This window comes from Lygodium microphyllum, chromosome 15 (genome assembly GCF_053477565.2).
Source record: "Lygodium microphyllum isolate KBCC chromosome 15, Lygodium_microphyllum_v1.1.10, whole genome shotgun sequence".
Taxonomy (NCBI): Eukaryota; Viridiplantae; Streptophyta; class Polypodiopsida; order Schizaeales; family Lygodiaceae; genus Lygodium; species Lygodium microphyllum.
Window position 1 is genome coordinate 55,584,049 of NC_141149.1, and position 26,151 is coordinate 55,610,199.

At 38.5% G+C, this 26,151-nt stretch overlaps 2 pseudogenes; one reads left to right on the top strand and one right to left on the bottom strand.

The window, feature by feature from the left end:
* Window positions 1-6,535: 6,535 nt before the first annotated feature.
* Window positions 6,536-8,123, top strand: LOC148024552 (pyrophosphate-energized vacuolar membrane proton pump 1 pseudogene; annotated as a pseudogene).
* A 5,320-nt stretch (window positions 8,124-13,443) lies between these two features.
* Window positions 13,444-26,151, bottom strand: part of LOC148024553 (glutamate--glyoxylate aminotransferase 1-like) — a 229,556-nt pseudogene continuing 216,848 nt past the window's right edge.

Genomic DNA, 26,151 nt, shown 5'->3' on the forward strand with positions numbered 1-26,151 from the left:
CACGCTTGGCACAAAATGATTCAAGTAAGGGTATCTCTCACCATGAATATAGTAATTAGTGGAGTAACTATGTGTAAACTTTGGGGTATGATGACTTTTTCCTCAACTAATCATTTGATCTATGAATATTTTTTACATTCAGTTCGTACTTCCTACTAGCATATCCCATTGTGTATCCAAAGGTGTACGCGATATCATTTACAAGATGGGAGAGCTTGTGAGATGTGTATACATTGTATTTTTTCATTATATATCTTTGAATTTCTACACAAAAATAAACAAGCACATCATACATCTTGACAGATATGTGAGCTCGAAGGAAATTGATCCAAACACATTGCAAGATGCTCGAGTATTATCTGTTGAGGTGGTTTGTTTGGTGGAGCAAAATTTTCCTCAATCCATTTTAACTACTCAATTACATTTACTTGTACATTTGATTGATGAGATCGCACTTTGTGGGGCAGTTCATGTAAGGTGGATGTTTTTTCTTGAGCGCGTCATGAAAACCTTGAAAGATTTTGTGAGGCAAAAAGCACGGCTTGAGGGAAGCATGGCTGAGGGTTGGTTAGTGCAATCATCCCTTGTTTATATCTCTGAATATCTTGCTGAAGTGGATCCCTCTCAACCATGACTATGGAAAGATGATGAAGACTTGAGGATGACCTCTATAGTACCTCAAGGAAAAGGAATGAGTAAAGTGCTAACAAAAGAATAACTTCTTAAGTTAAATAGTTTTTGTGTGCTCAATAGTGATGTAATGAGCAAATGGGTGACACTATATAATGAAGCAAGGGCAATAAGAAAAAGCGAAAGATAAGAATTCCGCACTAGATATGGACGTAATGTCTCATTTTCAAATCATCTAAATGCGCTCCCACATTATATTGATATAGATTGGTTACATGAGGAAATGGAGAGAATGGAAAAAGAGGAGGAAATTAATATATCTCAAGAAGAGTGGAAATACGCATGAGGTTGCTTATCAAAGGTGAGACATACTATCAATTAATTTGTTTCTATAAGTTTTATTTTATATAAATAATTGACATGTTTGATCTTTTATCTTTTACTACTAGTGCACATTATTCAATGCACTTTGGTGTGAGGGTAAACATCTTCAAACTCAACGTATAGATGAAAAGACAAATGCCTAAGATTTTGGTGTCCTTGCTCACTTCGAGGATGCCAATGGTACCACGGAAGGTTATTGTGGCTTGATCCAAGATATTCTGAAGCTTGACTTCAGATGATTCTTTATATATGTACTGGATGTGAAGTGGTTTAAAGAAGTGGTAACAAATGGTGAGCATTGCACAATCAGACATCATCCAAGTGGTTTTGTAATCATTGACTCTACAAAATTTCACCAAAACAAGAATGACACATTAGTACTACCTCAACAATGCGAGCAGGTATATATGCAAAGACTAATTTTTGTATATGTATACATGTGAGACATATACACAATATAATAAGTACTTAATTTTTTTGCTTTTTTCTTTCAAATACAGGTTGTGTATCATCCAATGGTAAACAATAACCGATGGTGGTATGTCATCCCTATATCTAATCGTTCAAAACGAATATATGGTAATATTACCGACATGGAGATAGCAGATGACAATCCAACAATTAATGATGATGTGCATGATGACACCATAATGGATGATATGCGTGATATAGTACAAAATGAACCTTGCGAGGATGTTCAAGGAAACGCAGAAGAAGACAATAATGTGATTGTCGATGATATTGATGAAGTTATTGAGCAATATAGCAACACATCTGATAGTGGGATAGACTTATTTGTTTCCTTACCTCTTGGTAACATAGACCTAGAAGTAGATAGTTTAGCAAGGGCTGATCTCATTGAAGATGAGATGGATCATTCACTATAACATACTTAATTTGCTTATTAATTCAATGTGTATTCCTAATTCTATGGTTTTTATCATGCGCACACGTGCATACTCAAGAATCAATAGTCAAGTTTAAAGCTAAATTGAATTTTCCATAATAAAAAGGAAGTATCTTTTATCATCTTCAAGTACGTAGAGAAATTATGAGATACATATTGCAATGCTTGCTACTAATTGTAAGGTTTCTATCGCTTGCCGCTAATTACTTATATCAGGCTTGTCAACTGGAGGAACTGCCATTCATTAGAGAGCAATGAAAAAGTAATTATTAACTCTATTTTTTTAATTCAATGATTCAATGTGTATTCTTAATTCTATGGTTTTTATCATGCGCACACGTGCATGCTCAAGAATCAATTTCAAGTGGTTAAATAATTATTAACTTTGGTTTTTTAATTATGTGAATTGCCAATTTTAGGTGGTTAGATAATTGTGTGTCTGCTGGCGCGTCTATATTAGCGTCTATTTGCACGGATATATAGACGCAAAATTCGTGTCTATTTACAGGCACGTTTACACGCACTTATAGACGCTATGATAGATGCGCCCAACTTTGCGCGTCTAACATGCGCGTCCACGCCTCATTTTTGTTGTAGTGAACACGAGTAAACATTCAAAGTGCATGGCAAGAAAACCACACAATCATATATACCCCATCATGAAAATTAGATAGCCATATTAAAAAGGAAAGAACATTACCAAGTGTATGACCATATTGGTCATGGAAGTGCACATGGAAAAAAAGAACCACCAAGGCAAAGCGCATAGCCACATTGAGAAAAAGCTAAATTGCAGTGCCCAAAACATGTGGCTATAGAAAATAAAGCAAACTACATTGCTAGTTGTATGATGAAATATTATCACCTTTCAAACTAGCACTAAACTTATAAACTTCATGTCTTAACACAAAAATATAAGTACCAAGGATTCTAGTGATTGCCAACTATTGTAGCTAGCTCTATGTGGAAGCTTGCAACATGATAGATAGGAAGCTACTTTAAGGTTCACTATGAGGTGACTTGAATAACAAGAAGGCTACATCTAAATAGCCTTACAAGGGTGGAAGTATATTACCTTTACAAAGAACTAGTGCTCCAAAACAAAGAAATCCTCATTGGATATTCTCATTTTATTAGGGTTTGAAGTTGAGAAATTCCGTAGAAAAGTATCGATGGGAGCATATCAAATTCTCACCAATCTCAAAGGTAGGTGAAATAATTCAAACAATGTAGAAACTCTTGCAAATTCTCAATGGAACATTGAAAGTGCATCATAATAAAAGGAAAACACAAGAGGAAAAGAAGAACAAATTAATATAGGAAAATTTTTGAATTTATCTTTTGAGAAAAAATAAGAGAGCTAAAAGAAAGGCATGCTTTTTGTGCTAAGAACATGCTCAACAAGGCCAATATTAAAATAAAGTACTATAAAAAGCAAGGAGGGGAGGAAAGCATGTTGGGCTATTCTCTCCTATACATCTTAAACCTTCCATGTTGGGTAAAAACCATAGGTTTGAATCTCTACAAGAGAGGCTGAACCCCTAGAGGATCTTAATGTACTCTCCATGAGTATTTCAATCATGCTATGCATTTGGCAATTCAAAAATTATGATGTGTGCAATCTTGTGTAGCAACTTCTCCTATAGGCACCTGGCTAGTATCATCTTGTGGTCATAACAAACATCAAGTGTAACATCCATGAAAAGTCTATTTATGCTACCCTCTAATCCCTCCTAACTTGCTCTAGCCCTTATTCCTATAGGTCAAGCCTTAGAGGTAATTCAAAGCTCCCAAAAATCTTGGAACAACTCAAGAAAATTCATGAGAACTATCATATCCCTTCTCTACCCTTAGAAATAATAGACACATGAAATTTTAGCAAGACCATTCATATATACTTGTGAAGATCATATCCCAACAACTATATTTATGGCCCTAAAAAACATTATTACGAATATTTTAAAATTACTCTATGAAATTATCATTTTGTCTAATTATAACAAATATTTTGAAATTATTGTTTTTCATGGAACAATTTGACAAAATTTTTATCATTGTAGTTCAAGCCATTGGCATTTGCATCCCAATATGCCTTAGCATCCTATAAGATGCCAAAATACTCACTAGTGGGTTGGGATCCCATGATCTTTTAGGAGATAGGTGTTTTTGATTACATGAGTGCTTGAGAAGGAAAAAGGCCAAGTGACCCTATTATATAGGATACCTTTAATGCTAAGGGAAGCTTATCATGGCTCTAAGTTAATAAGTTCCCTATTGTGTGTTGTTGACAGAAGTAGTGTAATCACATACAACCCAATCTTATGGGGTTGGAAGCTCATATCCTAGGTTAGACAATTATTTTCTCTGTAGGGAGATGGATTTTATACTACTTCATGGAATGGTGTTTTTATATATTATATTTTATGCAATAGAATGTTGTTTTCCAAAGTGTTTGTCATGTGCTAGATGTTGTGTTAATGGACCCTATGTAACATGATAATAAAAGGAAGCTGCTTTTTTATGTTGTAATAGTATGGTACCTTTGTTAATTAGATAAGTAAAATAATTCCCATCAAGGAACGTGAGAATACCTCAATCCTGATGACCAATCATCTATGGCTAGATGGACCTAATAATTTGGGTAACTTTTCTAAACATTAGATGGAGTTATTAATACATGATCCTCCAAATTTAGTAGGATATATATGAGGCTCAACTTCATTTTTGGGGGGCTAATGTGAGATGATGCCTTATCGGCAAGGGGATCAACATTTTATTCTCTTCCACTTCTCACTCTCTTTGAACCAAGTGCCAAGGTCATTTACCTTCTTATGTGCAACCAGATGGTGCGAAGCTGCAGAGCAAGAAGGATGTAGTTCCAGCTGTATATGTTGATTGCCTCCAGATTGTCGCCTCCAATTTGCTAAGGTGTGCAACCTCATCCAGAGTTTGGAACGTACCATACATCCATAAGCCTGTTGACAACAGATTATTCAAAGGCAGCACAGGTTGGTTGTATCTTTTGAGAAACTCTGCTACAATCTTCACGCTCAAGGTGTGCCAGTGGCCAATATTAAATGAAGATCATTGTAACTTCAGTTATGCTTTTGCATGTCTTGGACATTGTGGATTTATGCAACTATTGTGACTTGTACATTCATAGTCTATCATTCCTTTGTCAACATGGTGGTCATTTAATTCACTTTCAAAGTTCATGTTTTGGAGGTCGATATATTTTTTGTCTTATGTTATTGAAGAGTTTGTCTTATAGAGTACTTCTTTGAGCATGCTTGATTTTTGAATTTAGGAACTTTGATGTCATCGAGACATGAGATGATCATTCAGCTTCAATCAGTGCAGCAAAATTTGCTTGTGGTGGTTTCAATTTGCTGAGTGCTAGTGCGGACAAGTATGGCTTCCTCCTAAAGTCATGGTTTTTACTTTGAATTTTTAGATTCTCAAGTCTATTTTGTTTTGGCTCAATTGTAAAACCACTTACCTGTAGATCAGTGATGTTTTGCAACATAGAGGCAACAACAATGGGCATCAAGAGTACACACTATCATCAAGAAATGGCTTCTGGTGGCATAGTTTATGATATGGATATTGATCCATACAACAAGATAGCAGTAACTGTTGGACAGGTTGGAAGTTCTTTTCATGGAAGGTTACCACAAGTTTTATATTGAAACATGATTGGCTAATATGTTAAGTTATTTGTCTTGTATGGTTTCAGGATAAGAAGCTGAACATGCTCAATCTTGCTAGTGGGAAGTATTAGCTATGTATAGTTTGTCTATATATAGCATCCCTAGTCCCCTCTATATATTCCAACTATGTGTGCTCACTTGATGCACTTCTGGGGTTCCACTTCCGATGTCTCATGTCTCTCTTCTCTTCTCTCTTCCTCCATTCCTCGTCTCCCTCGCACAGTGTTCAACATGGTATCAGAGCGAGGTTTCCTCTCTCTTCTCTCTCATGCCGGGAGCATCCTACGCTGAAGGAGTAGTGTTGATTCCTCTCTCTCTCTATCATCATCCATCCTCTTTCTCCTCTTTCCTCTCCTTCTTGCCCTCCTTTGCCCCTGACCACTGCCCCTGCCCCTACCTGCCCTGTTTTGCCTCCCCTGTCATGTCGGCGAATATGTGAAGTTGCTGCACCCGAGCATGCGCACAATAGCCAGGATCGATAGGTTGCAGCAATGGCAGGGTTGTGAGAGAGGAGAGACCACTGCCTCCCTTTTATGTTGGCGAATATGTGAAGTCGTTGTGCCCTTCTCTGCCCCTGACCTCTGTTCTGCCTCCCTTGTCATGTCGCCATGGCCGCAGACGACGACACCTCCCAGCATTGCCACGGCCACGAGGAGGAGGACGATGCCCACCTCGACAAGCCCCCCCCCTCCACCCTTCCCACCAGGACCCCTCCCTTGTCAAGAAGATCCCCGACACCTGGACAGGCCTCTGTCTAGTGCCGCCACAAGATGGAAAAGCTTCGCCGTAAGTATAGTGCCGAGCCCATTGCCACCCTACTCCAAGTTTTAGTCCAGCAAAAGTATTAGTGTTCCCAAGAAAAGAGAGCTTCCAGATCATGAGTCCACCATGAGCTTAGAAAAAGATGCAGATGATTCTAACCAACCACCACCAGATCGCTATCGCAAGCGGTCTCTTGGCCTTCAAGCACAAGTCTAGGCCTACCAGCAATGGCTATACCTTCCTCGACAACAACGACACCCACAGTCACAACATCGTCAATGGATCATCAGACTGTGACGAGGAGGATAGATTGGATGAGGAATCAGATGCAGTAGCTATTAGGAAATGCGTTGAAATTCAGCAAGCCATATCCATAGGAGCCACATCGTTTTTGCTGACAGAGTACAAGTATTTGGTTTATTTCATGGGCATATTTGCTGCTATCATTTTCTTGTTCTTGGGATCTGTGAAGGGGTTCAGTACTAAGCCCAAGCCTTGTAGATACGATCCAAAGCACGAATGTGCCCCAGCTCTCTTTACAGTGATTTTCACTATAGTTGCATTTATATTGGGAGCTTTGACGTCCATAGTGTCAAGATTTTTGGGCATGATGATCGCAACATATGCGAATGCTCGCACAACTTTGGAAGCCAGAAAAGGGATAGGAAAAGTATTCAAAATCGCCTTCCAATCAGGTTCGGTGATGGGTTTATTACTTCTGCTAATGGCCTCATAGTTTTATATATCACTATAAAATTGTTCCAGCTTTATTACAAGGATGATTGGGAGGGCCTTTTTGAGGCCATCACTGGCTATGGGCTTGGATGCTCATCCGTGGCTCTATTTGAAAGGGTTGGAGGTGGAATCTATACCAAAACTGTGGATGTTGGAGCAGATCTTGTTGGAAAAGTAGAAAGGAATATCCTAGAGGACGATCTCCGAAATCCAGTGATCATTGCTGACAATGTGGGTGATAATGTGGGAGATATTGCTGGAATGGGTTCAGATTGGTTTGGGTCCTTTGCTGAAGCTTCTTGCGCAGCTCTTGTTGTGGCTTCCATGTCATCATTTGGCACAAATCATGACTTCACTGCTATGTGCTTCCCTCTACTCATTAGCTCTATGGGCATTGTGGTATGCCTCATCACAACCTTGTTCGCAACTTATGTGTTCGAGATCTCAAATCTAAGGGATATTGAATCTACACTGAAGAGACAATTGTTGATATCCACCATCTTAATGACATTCGGTGCAGCTTTTGTTTGTTGGCTAGCACTACCATCCACGTTTTACATATATGATCCTAACGGTGGTGCAAAGATGGTTCAAAACTAGAAACTATTTTTTGCATTGGAGTAGGCCTTTGGGCAGGGTTGGTAATTGGCTACGTTACAAAGTATTTCATCGGCAATACATACAAACCAGTCTAGGATGTTGCTGATTCTTGTAGGATAGGAGCTGCTACCAATGTCATCTTTGGTTTGGCACTTGGCTACAAGTCTGTAATTGTTCCAATATTTGCTATTGCTATTGCCATCTATGTCAGCCATACCCTAGTAGCCATGTATGGGATCACAGTTGTAGCTCTTGGAATGCATTGTACCATTGCCACCTGTCTAGCCATAGATGCATATGGTCCCATAAGTGATAATGCTGGTATCGCAACCGGTCTCTGGATGACCATGATACTTCTTACACATCTCTCCACAAGAAGCGCAGCCGCAGTATAGACTATGAGGCCACGAAGGCTTTCAAGATGGACAGATTCCTCAACCATAGGACTTCTTCAAAGTCCAGCTTGCAGCATCAACAGCCCCTAGTTGCCAGCATTCCACTCTCCAAATTTGTCTGCGTGATCCGCACTTTGGGGGAGCGCTTTCTCAGATTAGAAGAGATGAAACTGCAGATGCAGAGAGAGTCTAAGCGATTTTGTGATGATCTGGAGGCCAGGTGTACAAAGATGTTCCTAGAGTCCCAGAAGCAGTTTGGTGAGATGTATGCTTGGGCTCTGAGCAGCAATAAGAAAACTGATGAGCTCGTGCTGATGATTGTCGGTATTTTGTTTATCATTTGATTATTCTAAATGTTTCTTTCTTCCAGCTGATTTTTGGCTCTTCATGCTACATTTCATATCATTTCATCTATATTACAGCTAATGCATTGAAATTATTCCACGCTTTGTTTATAAGAAATGTTTTGAGGTGATGGGATGATATTTCATTTCATTCTTATTCCAACTGTTGAAATGTTCCAGTTAATGTTTCATTATTATTCCAGCTGTTGAGTTGTTCTAGCTGATGTTTCATTGTTTCCAGTTGTTGTTTGTCTATTTTTAGTTGATTCATCTGTTCAAGCTTATGTTTATTCTACTTGATGTTTTATCTATTCTAGCTAAGGAGTTGATGTTGCAGCTAATGTGTGCTCACTTGATGCACTTCTGGGGTTCCACTTCCGGTGTCTTGTGTCTCTCTTCTCTTCCTCCGTTCCTCGTCTCCCTCACGCACTGTTCAACAGGAAGTATGTAAGATGCTTCAAACCAGAAGGAGAAGTTGGTGAGCCCATAAAAGTATGAACAGTGAATTCCTTGTTTTCACCTGCTCAATTTACTATCAGATTGTATAAAGAACAGGGCAAAAAAGGTATGCATGTTTTGATGTTTTGATGTTTTACAAATGTGTGTTTTGATGTTTTACAAATGTCTCTTATGTTTCTAAACTTTGGTTTATTATGTGTACATAAAGGTAACAAATCACAAATGATGGTACAAGAGATAATGGAACAATGAAAGGTAAGGAGATCATTGGCCCTAATGTCTCTTCAAATCACAATACAGGTATATGTCTTTATTTCTACTAAACTTTGAAAATAAAAATTTGTATATATTTTACATCTTGCTTTATTATGCGATTCATTTTGAGATTAACTAGCTTTAATTAGTCTCTTTGTCTAATTTAAAATATTCATAGTTATTCATATTTTTAAACTTTGAGTAATTGTGTGTATATATATAAATATAGATTAAAGAACAAAAAAAGGTGGGAAAAGAGGTAATGTAAGAAACGAAGATCAGGAGGTTACTTGCAATAATGTTTCTTCAAGTCAAGATGCAGGTACCAACTTTAAGGATCAAAAACTTGTACAAATTTGGTGACCCAAATTGATACAAAATATCTAATTACTTTCTTTTGTGTTATTGAAATTTTTCATAACCTTGTATTATCGTGAGCTTTGGTTAACTCTATGTATATATAGGTAAACAAGTTACTAAAGATGACACAAGAGACAATGCAAGAAAGGAAGACATTGAGATTACTTGCCTTAACACTTCTTCAAGCCAAGAATCAGGTATTACCAACTTTCTTATATTGATAATGAGTCATTTTTTGAAATGGTTATACTAACTAATGATATTTGATCACTTGAGTATCAATAGGAGTGATACGCATACCATCATATGATGATATCTATCGGCCACCATGTTGAAATTTAGAGAAGAGGGTACACTACAAGATATAGGCCTTATATCGACGTTTAAAACGACGAAAATATAAACAACAAAATTTACCCCCGTCATCGCAAAAAGCATCGTTATTAACGACGCCATAGAAACGTTGGTATTGGCATCGCTATTGGCGTCGCTATCAGGGTCGCAAATGCGACACTGATAGCGACGCCAATAGCGATGCTAATAGGGATGTTTTGCGATACTAATAGCAATAGCAATAGCGACGCGAGCAGTAAAATTTGCGACGCTAATAGCGACGGTAACAAGGATAAAAAAAATTTGTGGTAGGGCAGATATAGCACTGTGTGCTGTATGAGAGCCATACAAAATAGTTTCTGCACTACTGTATACAAAGTGCTTGCAAATAAAAAGAATGTATACTGAAATCATAAAACTGATACATGAAATAAATACATGACCGCATAAAAAGCGATTGGTACAATCATGACAGGATATCACTAATACATAGAAAATGTCTACATAGATCAGGCGACTCAAAAATAAACTTGTGTGAGCTCCAAGGATCCAAGGGCAAGCTACAAATCCTTGTCCCCCGAAAGCTCGTCCCACCGGAAAGGAGCATCGAACGGACTCTGCAAAAAAAGAAATAACACATCAATCCACCATACAATAATGCATTCAAATATCTCATGGTAACTACGGACAAGAAAGATGAGTGACTTACAAGGCCGCCGCGTCTATACAATCGTTCGATCAATGTATTGAGATCGTGCCTCTCTGCATATCGAGTCTCAAGGCCGATCGGATCGCGATTTGTAATGGAGTGCTGCAAAGAAAAAAAATGCTAACTGTTAGAAACATGATTGTTAGTACAAAGAATATTTCAAAAAAACAAACAAGCAAAACAAAATAAAAACTTACAAAGGCCTCCAAATATGTCCTGTGGCCACCACTCCCAAGATGATGGACCACTCCAGCCTTGAGTCGTGCCCTCGCCGCCTTCCGCTGCTGACTCCAACGTCCTGGAGAATCTGTAGCCTCCTCCCTAAGTCAGGCCAGTCATCTGCATCTAACCACTCTGGCTTTGCAGCCCCACTCTTGATTGCCTTGCGTATGTCGGATCGTCTATGTGATATGTATGCATGTATGCAATCCATCATCTAGCCCATAGAGAATCTATCTACTGTGGCTGGCACCGGAAACTCCTCGTGCAAGGATCCTACTATGTAGTCCTTGCTCCCCTCCGGTATGTTCTTCCAATGATCCAAGACGTTGTGCCGAAAAACTTGTTGGCACAACTCTCTCATGCGAGCCATCACCCTCCTCCCCCCATCATTCATGATGATGGCTCATGACCTACTATCGACCAGATATCCATAACCCCTAGAAGTGTGCCTAAGATGGGCCCTCTCCCATCTGCGTCCACGCTCCTGGGCATATCCAGGAGACCCCTCTACATCCGGTGTACTAACGGGGGTAATCTTTCTCGGAGTGGCACCCCTTTAAAGGGGTGCCACCTGCTAACGGTTGCCCAAAAGCCGGAGTAACTAGAGTAGACGTCCCCACATGTGTGACAAATCCTAGAGGTGACGCAGCTCCAGCTGAACGACGAGATGGAGATACCACATGTGTGTCTCCACAGTAGCATCCCCCTGATCCCAATGCACTCCCTCCCTCTAGCCCAAGTCGTGAGCGTCGAGATCGTCTTCTTGAAGCCGAAGCATCCGATCGCGCTGAAGCAGATCTAGTAGAGCGCCCTGACAAAGAACGAGACAACTCCTGGTCTGCTGTCTCTTTGAATCTTGTGAGCTGGTCTCGAGACATGCATGTGAAGATGTCCTGCAACTCCTCATCGCTCATCCCTCGACTCATCCTGAAAATGTCACCTGCACAGATAAAAAATAATGTCAGAATAATCAATTTAAATCATGCAAAGCACATTAATATAAATTATTTTTAAAAAATCTCTCTTAAAATGCATATCTTATGTACCTTTATAAGAGATTGGTCAATGAATTGAGTAAGTGGATGCTCCAAGTATGAAGTATCCTATGGTCCCATGTTAATCTCTTGACACAACTCCGCATACACTGGAAGGTCGATAGACATGTCACCACAAAAGAATGAGTCCGCCTCGTTCTCAAAAAATTCTTGGACTCTTGTATTTCCATCATTGTTAGCCGATGCTGGCTCCAAGCTTTCGACGGCCTCCACCCCTTGCAATATCGACCCCTCTATTTGCAAATTATCTTCATCTATGCTCGGAACATCGCTTTGATCATATACTCTCGCACTTTGGGGAGTTGAAGGTATAACATACCACCATCGAGGTTGTCGGGGGTTTGGATAGAAGATTACCTGTTCACAAACACGTACAAGAGAGTTCAAACCATTGTGACATAAACCATGTCGTAATACAATTAGCAAGCAACTGACTCCATGCGCCTGTTCACAATGGGCCGGCAACACAAAGGTGTCGCGCAAATCTGTCCATTTTTTTTCAGAATCTATTTGGAGAAATCCAGATGGACCTCGTCGAACTGTTGCTCCAGCTTCTCCAAGTACCACTTTGAACCACAGAACATCAAATAGTATCATGGAGAAGCTACGGTAATCCACCCTAATAATACTTTGCAAGTTCCCAAAATACTCCATCTCATCCACAACCGTGTTTGGATCCATTGCTCGTTGCCGACTCTCTTGCTCAAACCTTGCCATGACACCACAGTCCATTGTGGAGCGCATTTTGTCAATACGCTCCACGTGGAAATGCCATCCACGCGACCATGCTGCACTATATATTTTGTATTGTACATTGAAATACTCAAATTAGATGTTGCATATAAAATTTAGATACGACAGATTCTAAACCCCTCATCACTTTAGACTACATCCCCTCGAGAATTCCCACTCCTCCATTGAGACCTCTGTCCCTTTGCGAGATGCTGCGGTCAAGGCTCCATGCAACCATCGCGTTGACATTAACTTTGGCATCTCCTCCATGCCTTCGAGATATCAAATCAGTCGATGACGCGTACTACATCGGAATTCAGCTCACGCAAAGCCTTTCAGGGTTTTCATGAAGCTCTCCAGGAAGAACATCCATCGCGTATGGACAGGTCCAGCAATCTCCACTTCATCCACAAGATGCACAAGAAGGTGGATTTGTATCATGAGCATGCTAGTGGGCAGGTATTTCTCAAAGTAAAATTTGTTTCAATCAATTATACTCATAGTCATAACATTTGAAGAAAATATCCTATGCTCAATTTAAGGGATTCTTCTTCTATGGCAATACTTTTGGGTTCATTTTGATGAAGTACCACAATGACCATTAGCTAGGGTATCATTTTCTTTTAGTCCTTCCATTGACTAGTTGGCATGATTACTAATTTGTTATGCCTATAAAGTTAATACAAAAAAAAAAGAATTATGCATATCACAATTAGATCCCCTACTTGGACATTATGAAGGATATTACCAATTTTAAGCCATCTTAAAGAGTCACCAATGTACGTTGTCGAAGGGTTTTCAAAAGCAAAGTCGTGACCACAGAGGTCCTTGAGAAATTCCAAAATAGAAGATCAATCAAGCGTATAAGAAAGATGAGAAAATAATGTCAAGTCTCTGTTTTTATTTCTGTTATGACTCCAATGATCTGTGAGCACACTGTCTGATTTTCTTGTTGTATTTCTAGGATTGATGACAACAACAACTCTATCATTGATTCCTGCAGCAAAAGCAGCATCTAGCCATAGCCTTAATTCAGATATTTCTAGACTCCATCCAAAGCTTTCATTCAAGTAGTAAGGAACCAAAGCCCACTCTAAAGTGCAATTGCTGAAGAGTACAGAGGGCAATGTGGAACAGGACAAAGAATGCCATCATTCCTAGATGCGATAAGGAATTGCATAATCATATGGACCCCAGGACTTGCATCATCTGTGAGGAAGATGTCATCTACATTTGCAGGAAATCCATCACGCTCTGAAATTCCCTCTGCAATGGTAGATGCCGATTAACCATCCACTGATTCAAATAGGAAGTTGGGAGCTTCCCTGTCGTCCTCTTTTACTAAGCAGCGATAGGCCAATACAAGTGTCAAATGGTCACGGAATATGCACTAAAACATGGGCACAAGATTTCCACTCTTTGCTGTCATCAGAAACTCTAGAAATCCTGAAGATGAGCTTCCAGCACTCTGTTTATCCAGTTCAGTTGTTGCCACTTGAGCCACAGTGCAAGAAGCTAAAGCAATTCAAGCTTCTTCCTTTCAATAACACTTTTCGTTCGAATTCAGAAATCTTACAAATCGCATGTAGCGGCACCTTTGGCATATATGTGGTAGTAGCTATTGAATACATAAGAGGCATGATTCAGTACGATGTTAGGGAGGAAGCAAGAAGCACCATACTTGATAGGTCTACAGTTTACAGGAGTCTGGCCACAGGCATAGTCCAAGGCCGCTTGGAGGGTGGAGTCATCTACTGTCTACTTGGCTACGCACCAGGACGATGTCGGTGACATGCTGGTCTGGGTGATGTCGGTTTATTTGTCCTCTGCTGTAGCATTTTCATTCGAGCTAGGCATCATGGAGAGCTTCATTCCAGTCTCATGGAATGGTGTGGCAGAGAATTGCAGGAATACACTGTGTTACTGCTACGAATCATGCTATGACTACTCCTATGCCTTCTGTAATTGCCAAATAGCTTTCTTCTCCATTCTCTGCTCGATTTCTTTAAGTGCATAAAGTTCCAGTCCCCTTCTCGATTGCAGGTATCACGTCTTGCACATATTTAATAGCTGATGCGATTTCCTTGGCTGAGGATGAGCTTGCTGCGCGCTTGGTTTTCCTTGTTGAGGCCCTTTGCTTGATGTTTTGCGCTATTTTCTGTTTCTTCAGAGTTGCCTTCTGCTCAAAGGCAGCTTTTTCATGTACATTGCTTATCACAATCCAAGAAACTGTACCCAGTTCATCACCACCATCATCTTTATCTGTTATCTCGGAAGTAGCAAGTATCTTCCTTCATACTGTCTGTACGTTGCTTTTTCTCCAGGCCAGGCATCATCGCTGCTTTTCCCCCCTTACGTCATGGCCTCTGAGATACATCCTTTTCCTGTTTGCCTCTTGATTCATCCCTAGTTTCTACTTTGCATTTCGTATCTGATTGAGAGCATTCACTAGATTCATCTTCCTTGCTGCACCCCGTGTCAAATTGGAGGCGCTCACTAGATTGGTGGTCCTCTGTGCTACTGTGGGGTTCTCCTGCATCACCATGTTTGTCATCTCCTCCCTGCAACTTAGGCTCTCCCCTTCAATACAGAGATCGCCCCCTTTTTCCCAGACCAGACGACGATCACCATGTTTCCTCCCCAAAAATATTGTTCTTTTTCCCCCCTTTTTGCCATACAGCACGCAGCTTTTTGTTACAGAAAAGCGGCCCCATTATTACCACAAGCTTTCAATTTTCCTTGATCTATCAACCAGTGAAGAAGCCATGCTGTCACACCTTTAGTAGCTGAGAATACGGGAGATAAACTGTCATGTTGGACAGGGCGGGAATCATATTTCCCAAGAAACCCCCCCAGCTGAATCAATAATAACTTTTCCATTTTTATAAGCACAGACCTGAATGCCTAGAATTTTTTTCTACTCTGCCAATTCCAAAAGCAGCTTGTGTAACTTTTCCAGTAGCTTTCTCAATGATTCCACCACACAACCACCCATAGGTTAGTACATGGTATATCTGTTTGGAACCTGGAGTAGAATCTGGTGTGGCTACAGCAAGCTGCTCTAATAGTGCATCCCAGTTGCACATTAAGAAGGGATCTTCCCTCAACTGCTCAGCAAGAGCATTATGTAGTCCAGCAGTGCAGCACCAAGCAAAACATCCTTTTCCAATAGCCCCTCTCAAATGATCTTAGCATGTATAACTTTCCCCTTGTCGGCAGCTCCTATACTACCATAGGTTTTCAGAACACAAGCAAAGGTGACAACATCAGGAGAGAGACCCTCTCCTTACATCCGTTCAAAACAGTTCAGTGCTTCCTTGCCGTGTCCATGTTGGATGTATCCTATAATAAGTGCAGTCCATGAGACTATGTTCTGAACTGGCAGCCCATCAAACAGTTGGACTGCTTCTGCAAGAGAGTAGCATTTCCCATACATGTCCACCATTGTACTTCCCATGTATAGCTCTTTCTCAAGTCCTCTCCTAGTTATCTCAGAATGTATGCTATGCCCTGTTTCTAAATCTCCTTCTGTGCCACAAGCTTTTAAGGTGCATAGAAAAGTAGCTCTAGTTGGAACCACACCCTCCTGTTGCATGTCCCTAAAGAGATCCAAGACAATGAGACTGAACCCATTTTGAATATATCCTGTCATTAAAGCATTCCATGACACTTAATTTCTTTCCAGCAAGCCCTTGAAGACTTTATGCGCTTCGTTTAAACTTCCACATTTGACATACATGTCAACCAAAGCATTATTGATTAATTTCTCTTACTCCAAACCCTCTTCCACGTAGAACAAAAGTATAAACACAACAACTAAATATGTACAAAGTATCAAATCCCACACACAACTTTTGGGTGGTTTTCACACCTCGAATGCACAGCAATACGACAACGTGGCCCATGGTAAAGCACATTGCATAACATTATCGATAAGTCTATTATCGTGCATCTTAAATCTCCTAATTAAACTTTATAAAGTGTATAACTAATTTTTAGCCCTTCTAAGGAGTTGATGTAATGGTACACATAAAAAAAGCAAAGTGCATACCATTACCATAATCATGGATATGTTATCGTTCCAATATATACACACACACAGGTGGACTACATCTTGAGTAGAAAAAAGCTATCCATTTGAGTAGACATACATCTCCATAAAGCTATCCATTTGAGTATACATCTCTTTCTCTTTCTCTCCCTCTCCGTCTATCTCCCTCTCTTTCTCTCTCATTTCCTCTCCCTCTCACAATATTTCCTAACACTCTCCAAAAGCAAAATGGAGAGGGAGAGAGAGAATGCACTCTCTCTCCCTCTCCCTCTCCCTCTCCCTCTCTTTCTCTTTCTCTCCCTCTCTCATTTCCTCCCCCTCCCTCTCCCTCTCCCTCTCTTTCTCTTTCTCCCTCTCTCTCTTTCTCTCCCTCCCGGTCTTTCTCTCTCATTTCCTCTCCCTCTCACAATATATCCTAACACTCTCCAAAAGAAAAAGGAGAGGGAGAGAGAGAATGCACTCTCCCTCCCTCTCCCTCTCCCTCTCTTTCTCTCCCTCTCTCATTTCCTTCCCCACCCTCTCCCTCTCCCTCTCTTTCTCTCCCTCTCTCTCCCTCTCCCTCTCTTTCTCTCTCATTTCCTCTCCTAAACAAGCAAAAGAGAAAGTGATTTAAACCTTAAACAAGTAAAAGAAGGAGAGAGGGAGACTCACCGATGAGATATGGCGACTGTGGGGCGGCTCCACTTCACGATGAAGGCTCTTCTTCTCCTTCGCGAACAACAGCGGCGGCGGCAGCAAGTCTTCTTCCTCTCCTTCTCTCACGACGGTCGCTCTCTCCCTCGCTCTCGCTCTCAAAACACAAAATGTGAAAATGCGAAATAAAGCCGCGCTCGATTTCGACCTGTTTTTTTTCCCTGTGGAGTGTCCCTATATGCGTCGCCTATTTGCAATGCAAATAGCGATGCAAATAGGGACACCGCTACCCGCCGTCGCTACTCGCCGTCGCTATAAGCTTAAATCCTTGTAGTGGTAGACTTTATGGAAAAAAGCTTTTGGTTGAATACTTTAAAAGTCAACACACTGTCATGCTCGAAAATTATCATCGAGTACATAGGTGGTTTGAAACCTTAAACCCAGATGATCGTTATAAAAATGTGAATAAAGAGTATCTCATGAAAATCATATCAAAGAATCACCATGAGATTTTACCATTGAATTTTACTTGATGTGAGTACATATGGAGAGAGAATGACATATATGACTGGTGGAAGGGTACAAAGCAAGATGAAAGAAAGTATTTGAAGAAAAAAGATATTTTAAAGAAGGTAAGTTGATTGTTACTTTTTTTAATTGGCTTTCCTAATATTTGAGGTGTAGATTCTTAGTTATTGAACTATTAATCTTATGACATATAGAGAGAATTATCCGCATCTCTTGGAGTGGATGATATAGATAAGCTTCAAAATGTATCAAATAACATAACATCATCAATGGTACGATGATATGATTTATAAGTTTGATATCATAAGTGTAGGATTGGTTCTTTTTCTCCCATACTTATTTAGGGGTGTCTATTGATGGCAGAATAAACCATATGTTGATACTATTGATTCTAATCAACTTGATGTATACATTCCTAGCATGGATGATATTTCGAATGAACAAGGTAAAAGGTATCTTATAATCTTATATGTTTATCATTTTTGTACTTGATTTCACATATTTTGGATATATTTGATGTATACACATGATCTTATTTTGTTGATGTAGCCTCTTGAAGAAAGTAGCTCCTTTGAAGGACAACAATACAAGCAAACAGATTTATCATTGTTGCAGGTAATGCTTTTAAGCTCATATCTAATAACTTTCTTTGAGAATGTCTCTTATACAGATACCTATACATTAACTTTCATTTCCCATAGATGAATATGTTCGTGGAGGAAGAAAAGAGCTTTGAAGAAATTCTATGTTATACATCCAATGATGTTCTTTGCTTTATATTAAATTTAAGATTAACCATATGATTCATGTTCTTAACAGTATCTTATCCTTTACATGCTTAAAATGTAGGATGTTGAAAATGAAGATGAGACACTTGATATGGAAAATTGTGCCAACTTTTCAAAGTTATTATCACATGGTTTAGACAAAATAATGTACTCAACTAAACATCAAGAAACTCTAGAACAAAGTATCCATAGTTCAAGCAATGATAAGGTATGTAACTTTTTTTCCTATATAAATGTTTTTAATGTGATTATTAATTTTAGTTTTGAATGTAGGCTAATTCAGATGATGACATTAATGAAACATCTTGAAAAAGTCAAAGAAAGAGGAAGGTATTTGATATATGTTTGTGAGAGAACAATAGCGTCATAGTTTAGTGAATAACTAAAGATATGATTTATTACATAACTGTTTATTTTACGTGTTGACTAGCCAAGTGAGAAGATGAAGGATCTTTTGCAATAAAGGAGCATGAAACGAGGTACCAATATCAACGAAAAAGAACCAAAGGTGCTAGATGTAAATGTTTATATTTTTGCTTATGTCATACATGAAAAGCATAATCTAAATTTTTTATTTTATTTTGAATTAGGAATTTAAAGATCTCCCAAACCAAGGCATTGAGATTAACATTTCAAATGATACTCAAAGGGTAACTTTATTGTTAATTTATATTTTAATTAGATATATATAATTGTAGTCATGTAGTTCAATTTGTAGCTTTGAGATTAACCTTTCAAATGATGCTTAAAGGGTAGTTTTATAGTTTATATATATATATATATATATATAATAGTCATGTTGTTAAATTTATGGCTTTTCATATTATAATTCGTGTCATTTAATTATCTATACATAGTATAATAAGTTACTTATTCTCTTTTTGTTATTCAATGCAGGTTAATATGACAAAAGAGAACATGGAAACCATACTTTTGAAGTATCTTGGTGTGCCTACAATTCATTATATGTACTTTTCTTTAAAGAGTACATACATGAATCTCAAAAAGACTGAAGCTAGCTTTCGAGTCTTGATTAAGGATACAAAAAGCCAACAAGTGATGATATGATTAAGGAGATTCTTTATTGGCTACTAGGAAATGGCAAAGTTGTATTAAACAAAAATAGCAATGTGATTAGTTTAGATGATGTGGAAGTTTAGCATAACTTCTACTTTGAGTTAAGAATTTATTGCTTTTTAACATATTGGAGATTTGAGAGATTACTGAAACATTTATTACTTTGCAACATATTGGAGATTTAAGGGATAAAACAATCAAGACACACATGTTGCTTAATTAGTTTTTAGTTCTATGCTCCTTTAAAATTATTTTCCTTTTTCTTTTGGTTGCTAGAAGTAGATGTTGATGTCTGAATTTGTTTAATCTATTTTGATCATTAGATGTATGTTATTGATCCTTACTTAGAAATGATGACATTCTCTATATAATTTTCTAGTTAAAAATTTATTGTGCAATTTCTTGTTTGATATTAGCTTGTCTAAGAGGAAGGGCAAAGTAGATAAAGTGATAAGGAAAAAAGAGAATTCCCAAGGAATTCCCTAGTTGAAAGTACATATAAGTAGGGAATGTAAAAAAATAGGAAAAATGAGAGATTTCCTAGTGAGAGTACCTAGGGAATCACCTCTAGAAATTTTTTCCTATATATGAAATATTTCCTATATAGGAACTATTTACTACATAGAAAATTTTGTATTTTCCTATGTAGGAAATATTTCCTACATAGGAAAGGTCTTATGTGATTCCCTACTTATTCTCACTAGGAAATGTCCCATTTTCCCTAGTTTTTACTTTCCCCACTTATATGTATTTTCAACTAGGGAATTCCGTGGGAAGTTCTCTTTTTTTCCTATATGGGGATCGATTGAAAGTTCCTTGTGGACACCCTTTGCAACTTCTCGTTTGCCGAAGTATTTGTTTTTATCTTCAAATCTTCACTCGTTCTACTAGTCTTGTTTGCTGATGAGGCTTCAGCTATGTCTTCATTTTGTACCTGCGGTGTACTTGCCTTCTCTGCATCACCTTCATCATCTTCCGCTTCGTACATATTTTCGTTTCTTGTCACCTTTTCCTTCTAGCTCATCTGCAGCTACTACAACGTCTTTAGATTCGTCACCTTCTATGCTTGCTGATGTCGACTCCAGTGGCCTCCTCATTGCCTTTTATATTTCTTCGATGCCTCATAAAGCTTTAGAAAAGCTTGAAATCAAAAAATTTCTTTTGACTTCTTTTGTTTAAGGTTCCAATAACAAGCTTTAAAAAAAACATTCTTGAATTCGTCTCTAATGGACATTAGAGATTATGTTGCTGTGCTTTGATCTCCCCTCATGCAAGCCGCCCAAATGAACCACTCAACATGCCAAAAAACACTCCATTCACTCCTTCTTCCTTTCCAAAAGTTGTAATCAGATAATTGCTTCAGTTCTCATGTTTTAGCTTGCATGCTCTTCCCAATTGCATAGTTAGCATGGAGTTGATTTGAAATATCTGCATGATCTTTTCTTGTCATCCCCTCCCAATATAACTCTTCATCAATTGGGAAAGAAATGGAAGAACATTGATTGGAGACTTAATCTGTTGATTGTGGAGCTGTTGATCAATGTAAATTCGAACCTCGGTATTATATCGAGTGAAATCAGAAACTAGATGAATAGTATCATCATTTGGCATAGTCAAAATAGAAATTTGTATAATGGATCATTTTCTTCCTTGGATTCTTACTACATACTCATAAATTGTGGCCAATTCAATGAACATATATGTATTCCAATGATCATTATGCCCTATGATGCAATGCTTCAACATGGTAGCTTATCAAACTCTTCATGTGCTTCTTGTAGGCTAGAACACTTGACATACATGTCCCTTCAAGAAATACTCGCTAACAATGTAAAACTTACGACCTTTTCCTTTGATCCTTAAGTTCTCAAAACGGATTTCTTCGTATGAACTTGTTTTTCCATGCAATGTGCCCTATCAAGAACATGCTTTGGAAAAGAACTTCGTGCCCAATCACTCATGCAGTTTGCAATTAGAATCCATGCTATGCAATCAATCGAGCTATGCTTCCACAAAAAAATTTATGAATGCAATGAAGAAATTGTGCCTAGCCTAACTACATGTGCTCGTGCGTCATGCAAATGCAAACAAAGAGACACACATAATGAAAAATAAATTCCTAATGACGTTGACTAATGTGATCAATTTCTTGGCAAAAAAACTCTGCCCTTAGATTCGCAATGGTGGACGCGTAGGGTCACGACATCCGCCCCTCCAAACCTGCACATCCTCCAACATGTGCCAACTTGTTTACCATTCACAACATTGTTCCCACTGGCATCATGTGGAAAATCATTTCGGTAATATGACAAGTAGGTAAGTTGACATTGATTACCATAGCATCCTCTTGGATCATATGGAAGAATCAAAGTAAGTATGTCTTCGTAGATCATCTTTGCATCCAGCGGCTTGTCATAGTTCATCACAGCATCCAAATTATATCTGGCTTGTTGATCATCAGACCATCCTGTGACTGCAATCTTATCCATATCCTTCTCCATAAATGGTGTAAACTTTGGCAAATCATCAACACTATCCAAAGGTTATTTAACCTTATTGTCAACTGTCTTATATTGTTGTTGTACTCTGGCTTCTTTGCTACAACCTGCAAATTTAAGCTCTTGCTGCAAATACCCTCGAAAACACAAATTTTACTATGTATAAAAAATACCCAACTCTTTTTGCTGAAATATTTCAGCAAAGAACACTTTTTGCTGAGAATTCTGAGCACCCAAATTTTCTTGTTACATGAGATCAGCGATCTCACAATTCATCGCCAGAGAATTGACCTGTAAGACATATGACATCTCTTGATTTTCAGTTTTCAGCAATGCTAAAAGATCATTAATAATATCCGAGCAGAATAGCCCATCATTATTAATCTTCTCATCATAATTATTCTCCTCAATCTTCTTCAAGTCAGTGTCGTAAAGCAGCTCAAATTCAGGTTGCTTTTTTGGCTTTGGATCTTTTGTTTTTGGGGCTTTCTCATCTTCATGTACTTTCAGCTTTTAAACTTCAACCATACTCTGCTCTTGTTCTAAATAAGAAGGCTGGGAATCTGGATCATCATCTCTTTTTCGCTTCTCCTTAACAAGCACTTCAACTCCCTGAGAGTTTACCGTTTTGGAAGAATTTGCAGGGGTAGATGAAGTTGGTCCTGAAACAGGAGATGATTGCTGCTCCCTTCTAGTCATCTTGAATTGTAGGTATTTTAAGTTCTTTAAAATTCACTCTATCATATCTTCGACAGTTGGTATTGTAGATTATCTATCAACCGCAACAGGAATAGACATAGGCATAGGCATAGAAGTAGGTATAGACAAAGGATGAGAAATAGAAGATGAAGTGGATGGAGCAACAAGAGAATTAGGAGAAATCAAAGTAGGATAAGAGATCGGTGGAGGTGATTTCATGTCGTTCTGCAAGCGAGCCTTCCATCTCCACCTCTTTGTCAATGTAGAGACCGCATCAACAGCATGCTGCCAATCTTTCTTCAATCCCATAAGTTGCATACGGTCTTCAAGAAGCTCTCCCAAATCATCTTAAAGTGCAGGATCGGTCACTTGGAAGAATAACTCCACTTTCTCTGAGTTTAGGGATCTTTACTCAAGTGCATCCAGCTGGTCGTAGTGTTCTTCAAACTCCCACAATAATTCGAAAGCAACAAGTTCTTTGTTGGCCTGATAGACCCCATTCTCTAAGTGTCTTCTGTGTAGCAATACCATAGTCCTCCAAAAAATATTCATCTTTGAGCGCTTTCTTGAAAACATTCTAGTTTGAGTCTTGCACAAACAGATTTGTCACTCTAAACCGCAAAGCAGGCATGGCAAGCCATAGGAAATAGTTGCTCCAATTGAATGGAGCTCCGAATAAGTGCATCTGGCTTTGAAAGTCTATAAGATAGGTTGAAAATTTCCAGCCATCAAATAATTTGTGCTCACTAACCACAGCCTCGATCGCCTTGGCCACTCCATGTATATGCTCTTTTTCTTGAAGCAACCTTCATTGTTGATCCAATTGTTGCTGATGTTATTGCTATTGTTGCTGCATAGATAACTCCATATGTTGATTCTCTATTATAATAGCTGAAAAAAGAGTTTCCAATAAAGTCTTCATCTCATCGATTGAAAAGGAAGAAGCAATCGATGAAGTGGATGGCTTATTCGAAGAGTCTCCCATCTCGATAATTATAAGGGATGCTTTCACATTGGGTTCACTAGATGTCGCATGAGGTTTGCGCAAGGGGTACATGAAAGTCGCTCGCTATAGGGATGCTTTGAGATGGGAGTTCTAAGTTCAAATCCGAAACTCTAACAAGTGAATTACATACCAAACTAGGTGTTCAAACATCAATCATGAGGAGAAAGATGGTCAATTGTTTGGATGTCAATGTTGATACATGGAATAATAGTGGAAAATTCACAAAGAAGAAGAAGTTTAGATGCAGTAAGTTCATGAGCTAGGAATAACTTATTTACACCAAAGTTGATAATACCACTAGTGAAAAGGAGCTTCATAACCCTTCTTCAAAAATTCATGATAGATCTATGAAACCAAGTTAAAGGCTTGGTAGATGAAAATAATCCTCTATTGGTTAGAAGAAAAGCCCTCCTTGGAACCCGTGAATAGTTCTTCCGTTCTGGTGAACCACCTCTAAGAAGACCTCATAAGAGGGAATCATACAGTTTGGATCTTTTGATGGCACATAAGTGGTAAGAGTTTTGTTTGAACACAGTTATGATGCTCAGATTCTTCAATAATTTTCAAAGCATCCCTCTTGGATTGTGGTTTTTGTCGCAATGCACTTTGAGGCTTCAATCAAGTTTAGCGCACAGAACTTTCTCATTGTCTTCAAACAGTCGGTTTTGGCACCACAAGAAACTCTAAACCACTTACTATATAGTAAAAAAAAGAGAATTTGCTAGTTAGATTTCCACATAACTAGAAAGAGTCTAATATAGGAAAAATCAAATTTTACTAGATTGCCAATCCAGAAACATAGTTTCCAATATAGAAACATTTTTCTAGTTAACTTACCATATAGAAAGCTTTTTTTGGTTAACTTACTATATAGGAAGTTTATTATCATAACTATCTATATAGTAACTTTATAAAAAAAGTTACTATATAGTAACTTCAGAAATAGGCGTTATCTATATAGTAACTTCATCGAAAAAGTTACCATATAAGAAATTATAACATATCACATCTATGTAGTAACTTTATCATATAAACTTAGCATATAGGAGGCATATAATGACATAATCAAATCTCATAGAATGTCATTTTAATATTTTTTATATAAATAATAATAGAAAAATACTTGATTTAAAAAGTGATTTTAATAAAGTAAAAGTGAATAATAGAATTTTTGCCAATTAAGTAGCAAACTATAATGTGAAATCCAAATTGTCCCTATTCTACTACATTAACATTATCTAGGCTTAAACTTCCAATGACTGTATCTTTTATTATAACTTGTTTTTGCACCATGAGCCACTGTACACTAAGTGCAACTTGAAGATTATATTTCTCTAATGCTTGCCAGCCAAGCAAAAGAAGCCACTGACCCATCATTGTTGCCAAACCTCCAAGAGCATATAAGAGTTGTCCACCTTCAAATAGGTGAGCAAAACTGAGAATGGCCAATATTCAATGGTGCACTTCTTGAGACAACAGAAAAACCCTAATTACAGCAGTAATAAGGCCTGATTTCAACAAAACAATGTTGAATATCTTCAGATTTGCTAAGATGAGGCAGAACATAGTAGAGGAGAGAGAACAATTCAATATGCTGCCAAGAAAGTGTTGTAACAGCAACCTCTGTTGTTTCAAAGATAAAAAATAAGGTCACGTGTTGGTTATTAGGGTTCTACTGTCTAAAACCCTAATTTCTGCACCAACACTTGTCAATAACCTCGTTTTTAGGGCATCGTGTCATTTGCAGCCCTAGAATCTGCTCAACATCAAGTTGCCCTGCTATCCTAGCACCTATCCCTTACTCACAACTAAGTTATCCTTCAGATCTGCCCCCAAACAACCCAAAATGGGCGAAAAACAACCCAACATTGAAGATACACTTTCATGCAACCCAAAACTAATCCAAACTTGGCATTGATCAATCGGGAGGGTGGGACTAGGTCTAAATATGAGGCGATTCCTTTCCACTCACTATTTCCTTCAAGGAAGAAGGTGACTCATTAGCAAGTGAGTGGGATATGTGCCTATAAGCAACAAGGGAGGGGGGTCCCCACATGACCATATCAGAGGATAGAGTATGATTCTTTTGAACTACGATGCATAACTACCATGGCCTTTTTCAAAAATACTTCAGCAGTAGAGAAGTGATACATGCTATGTATCATGCCAGACCTAACCTATGACAAAGAGGATACATGCAATGCATTCAAATATGTCCTCTGATGTCCCAAGCATTTTTAAGTTGTTACTTAAAAGTTCTTTAATAGCACTACCAACCC